The sequence below is a fragment of the Drosophila suzukii genome, chromosome Y (assembly GCF_043229965.1).
Source record: "Drosophila suzukii chromosome Y, CBGP_Dsuzu_IsoJpt1.0, whole genome shotgun sequence".
Taxonomy (NCBI): Eukaryota; Metazoa; Arthropoda; class Insecta; order Diptera; family Drosophilidae; genus Drosophila; species Drosophila suzukii.
Genome location: NC_092085.1, coordinates 530,001 through 535,944, shown reverse-complemented (window position 1 = coordinate 535,944; position 5,944 = coordinate 530,001). Strand labels below are relative to the sequence as shown.

Genomic DNA, 5,944 nt, shown 5'->3' with positions numbered 1-5,944 from the left:
TGGTAGCGGCGGTTGGTTGGTTGGCGGCTGCTCTTATTGTTCAAAACTTATGTTATCAATATGAGTTTGGCAATACAATAAAGAAGACCAATCTAATCCATATAAGACTAAATGGATTATATGGATATGCTTAGGAAACCCATATATTAATAAAAAAAAATTTATGTATAGAAAATTATACATATATGTATTTATATAAATGAATCGTATGGATATGGCTTATAGTAGATATAATACCTTTAAGGCATATTAATGTATAATATAGTAAATATATATACGTTGAAATATAAATGCATTTTTATATATATGGCAGCATATAAGTGTCATATGAAAAATAATAGAGTTTACCCATATATCACTGAAATGAGATATATAAACCTAGTGAGGGGCGGCACTAGTGAATGAATCGTATAGATATGGCTTACAGGTATAATACCTATATGTCATAATATGGTTTAATATTATAAATATACATTGAAATATGAATGAATTGTATAGATATGGCTTTTAAATGCCATATGCATAAGAATAAATAGAATGATTAACACTTATATCACTGAAATAAGATATAAAAACCTAGTGAAGGGTGGCACTAGTACTGTAAACATGATTTTGGCAGAGCTCGGGGTAAAAAACTACTATAGGGAGGTGGTCGTTGGCGGGCCCCTCCTCGTATTGGTCAAAACCTATGTTATACATATGAGGTTGTCAATACTATAAAGAACGCCAAGCATATCCATATAAATGTATGGATATGCATACAAATCCATACAAAAGTGAAAAAAAAATAATGTATTGAAAAATATACATATATTTATATAAGTGAATCGTATGGATATGTCTTATAGGTATAATACCTATAAGGCATAACAATGTATAATCTAGCAAATATACATCGAAATATGCAGGAATTGTATAGATATGGCATATAAATGCCATATACATAAGAATAAATTGTATATCAATGCAATAAGATATATAAACCTAGTGAGGGGCGGCACTAGTAAATGAATCGTATGGATATGGCTTATAGGTATAATACCTATAAGGCATAATAATGTATAATATAATAAATATACATTAAAACATGATTGAATTATATAGATATGGCATATAAATGCCATATACTTAAGAATAAATGGTAAAATTTACCCGTATATCACTTAAACACGATATATAAACCTAGTGAGGGTGACGCTAGTACTGTAAACATGCTTTTGGAAGATAATGGGTCCAAAAACTACTATAGGGAGGTGGTCGTTGGCGGGCCCCTCCTCGTATTGGTCAAAACCTATGTTATGCATATAAGTTTGTCAATACTATTAAGACCGCCAAGCATATCCATATAAATGTATGGATATGCATAAAAATCCATACAAAAGTGAAAAAAAATAATGTATTGAAAAATATACATATATTTATATAAGTGAATCGTATGGATATGGCTTATAGGTATAATACCTATAAGGCATAACAATGTATAATCTAGCAAGTATACATCGAAATATGAAGGAATTGTATAGATATGGCATATAAATGCCATATACATAAGAATAAATTGTATATCAATGCAATAAGATATATAAACCTAGTGAGGGGCGGCACTAGTAAATGAATCGTATGGATATGGCTTATAGGTATAATACCTATAAGGCATAATAATGTATAATATAATAAATATACATTAAAACATGATTGAATTATATAGATATGGCATATAAATGCCATATACTTAAGAATAAATGGTAAAATTTACCCGTATATCACTGAAACACGATATATAAACCTAGTGAGGGTGACACTAGTACTGTAAACATGCTTTTAGAAGATCATGGGTCCAAAAACTACTATAGGGAGGTGGTCGTTGGCGGGCCCCTCCTCGTATTGGTCAAAACCTATGTTATGCATATAAGTTTGTCAATACTATTAAGACCGCCAAGCATATCCATATAAATGTATGGATATGCATAAAAATCCATACAAAAGTGAAAAAAAATAATGTATTGAAAAATATACATATATTTATATAAGTGAATCGTATGGATATGGCTTATAGGTATAATACCTATAAGGCATAACAATGTATAATCTAGCAAGTATACATCGAAATATGAAGGAATTGTATAGATATGGCATATAAATGCCATATAAATAAGAATAAATTGTATATCAATGCAATAAGATATATAAACCTAGTGAGGGGCGGCACTAGTAAATGAATCGTATGGATATGGCTTATAGGTATAATACCTATAAGGCATAATAATGTATAATATAATAAATATACATTAAAATATGATTGAATTATATAGATATGGCATATAAATGCCATATACTTAAGAATAAATGGTAAAATTTACACGTATATCACTGAAACACGATATATAAACCTAGTGAGGGTGACACTAGTACTGTAAACATGCTTTTAGAAGATCATGGGTCCAAAAACTACTATAGGGAGGTGGTCGTTGGCGGGCCTCTCCTCGTATTGGTCAAAACCTATGTTATGCATATAAGTTTGTCAATACTATTAAGACCGCCAAGCATATCCATATAAATGTATGGATATGCATAAAAATCCATACAAAAGTGAAAAAAAATAATGTATTAAAAAATATACATATATTTATATAAGTGAATCGTATGGATATGGCTTATAGGTATAATACCTATAAGGCATAACAATGTATAATCTAGCAAATATACATCGAAATATGCAGGAATTGTATAGATATGGCATATAAATGCCATATAAATAAGAATAAATTGTATATCAATGCAATAAGATATATAAACCTAGTGAGGGGCGGCACTAGTAAATGAATCGTATGGATATGGCTTATAGGTATAATACCTATAAGGCATAATAATGTATAATATAATAAATATACATTAAAATATGATTGAATTATATAGATATGGCATATAAATGCCATATACTTAAGAATAAATGGTAAAATTTACCCGTATATCACTGAAACACGATATATAAACCTAGTGAGGGTGACACTAGTACTGTAAACATGCTTTTAGAAGATCATGGGTCCAAAAACTACTATAGGGAGGTGGTCGTTGGCGGGCCCCTCCTCGTATTGGTCAAAACCTATGTTATGCATATAAGTTTGTCAATACTATTAAGACCGCCAAGCATATCCATATAAATGTATGGATATGCATAAAAATCCATACAAAAGTGAAAAAAAATAATGTATTAAAAAATATACATATATTTATATAAGTGAATCGTATGGATATGGCTTATAGGTATAATACCTATAAGGCATAACAATGTATAATCTAGCAAATATACATCGAAATATGCAGGAATTGTATAGATATGGCATATAAATGCCATATAAATAAGAATAAATTGTATATCAATGCAATAAGATATATAAACCTAGTGAGGGGCGGCACTAGTAAATGAATCGTATGGATATGGCTTATAGGTATAATACCTATAAGGCATAATAATGTATAATATAATAAATATACATTAAAATATGATTGAATTATATAGATATGGCATATAAATGCCATATACTTAAGAATAAATGGTAAAATTTACCCGTATATCACTGAAACACGATATATAAACCTAGTGAGGGTGACACTAGTACTGTAAACATGCTTTTAGAAGATCATGGGTCCAAAAACTACTATAGGGAGGTGGTCGTTGGCGGGCCCCTCCTCGTATTGGTCAAAACCTATGTTATGCATATAAGTTTGTCAATACTATTAAGACCGCCAAGCATATCCATATAAATGTATGGATATGCATAAAAATCCATACAAAAGTGAAAAAAAATAATGTATTAAAAAATATACATATATTTATATAAGTGAATCGTATGGATATGGCTTATAGGTATAATACCTATAAGGCATAACAATGTATAATCTAGCAAGTATACATCGAAATATGAAGGAATTGTATAGATATGGCATATAAATGCCATATAAATAAGAATAAATTGTATATCAATGCAATAAGATATATAAACCTAGTGAGGGGCGGCACTAGTAAATGAATCGTATGGATATGGCTTATAGGTATAATACCTATAAGGCATAATAATGTATAATATAATAAATATACATTAAAATATGATTGAATTATATAGATATGGCATATAATTGCCATATACTTAAGAATACATGGTAAAATTTACCTGTGTATCACTGAAACACGATATATAAACCTAGTGAGGGTGACGCTAGTACTGTAAACATGCTTTTAGAAGATCATGGGTCCAAAAACTACTATAGGGAGGTGGTCGTTGGCGGGCCCCTCCTCGTATTGGTCAAAACTTATGTTATGCGTATGCATATGATTTTGTCAATACTATAAAGAAAACTTGTTTTGTACATACAAAACTAAATGAATTATATGGATATTGAAAAATAAATGGCATTATATCCATATAATGAAAATATACTTGTATTCTCTTATTATAAGAGAGAATACCATATGGGTGGTTGGCAAAGAGAATTGAAAATACCCGAATTGAAGATATTGGGTTCAAAAACTACTATAGGGTGGTGTAGCAAATAAAGTTAAGACCATATATCCATATAATGGATATACACATGTATTCTCTTATTATAAGAAAGAATACCATATGGTTGGTTGGTAAAGATAATTGAAAATACCCGAATTGAAGATTACGGGTTCAAAAACTATTATATGGTGATGTAGCAAATAAAATGAAGATGATATATCCATATAATGGAATTATATGTGTATTCTCTTATTATAAGAGAGAGTTTCAAATGGTTTGGTGGCAAAGACAATTGAAAATACCCGAATTAAAGATAATGGGTCCAAAAACTACTATAGGATGGTCAATGGGCCGGCCATCTCCTATTGACAATAGTCGGTAGATAAGATATTATCCGTCAAATTTGTTTCTGTGTTCATTTATGAATATGGGACTTGGCTCCGCGGTTAATATTTTAAGCCCAAGATAATAAAGTCGAAACAAAGGCCAAGTGTTTCTATTATACATAGAATAACAAATTGTTTCCCAATTTTATCGTTAATTAATCCTATTTAAAACAAAAAGAGGCAGGATTGCTAGATATACATTGTAAATGTATATTTGACCTTTCTGCCTCTATCTTAACTATTTAATATTAGTTTACACAAAAAAAGGCGTAAAAGCGAATTATAAATATATTTTATTATTAAAGTACATATCATATATGCGCTCGGTTTTATATTATATATTACCAAAGAGTCTATATGAATATATACAGATAAATTTTAAATTTATCATCAAAATACAAATGATTTAACTCAATATTATATATTGGTTAAACAAAAATTGTACATGTGTGGATACAATAATGACGTATGTCGAACAAAAATGATATTTTAGAATGAAATATGCATATATAAAGAAAATATTATTACATATTACAAAATATTGTGTTTTAAAGAAGATAAGATATTTCTTTTTTTTAAACATCAATAATTAAAAAACTTGTTATTATTAGTGGCGAAACAAGTATATATTGAAAACAAACGTATACGAATGCTATATAAAAATGGCCGTATTCGATAGAAAACAATCTATAAAATTTATATTGCTAATTTCTATTCAAAAATATGAATGAAATATGAATAAAAACATTATTCTGGTTGATCCTGCCAGTAGTTATATGCTTGTCTCAAAGATTAAGCCATGTATGTCTAAGTACACACGAATTAAAAGTGAAACCGCAAAAGGCTCATTATATCAGTTATGGTTCCTTAGATCGTTAACAGTTACTTGGATAACTGTGGTAATTCTAGAGCTAATACATGCAATTAAAACATGAACCTTATGGGACATGTGCTTTTATTAGGCTAAAACCAAGCGATCGCAAGATCGTTATATTGGTTGAACTCTAGATAACATGCAGATCGTATGGTCTTGTACCGACGACAGATCTTTCAAAT

The 5,944-nt window shown here is 29.4% G+C and overlaps 1 non-coding gene across 1 annotated transcript in view; it reads left to right on the top strand.

Moving 5' to 3' along the window:
- The first annotated feature begins 5,637 nt into the window (after nt 1-5,637).
- LOC139353793 (small subunit ribosomal RNA) overlaps nt 5,638-5,944 on the top strand; it is a 1,995-nt gene continuing 1,688 nt past the window's right edge. Inside the window, exon 1 of the ribosomal RNA XR_011604932.1 lies at nt 5,638-5,944. This exon is cut by the window's right edge and continues 1,688 nt beyond it. This is a non-coding gene — a ribosomal RNA (small subunit ribosomal RNA).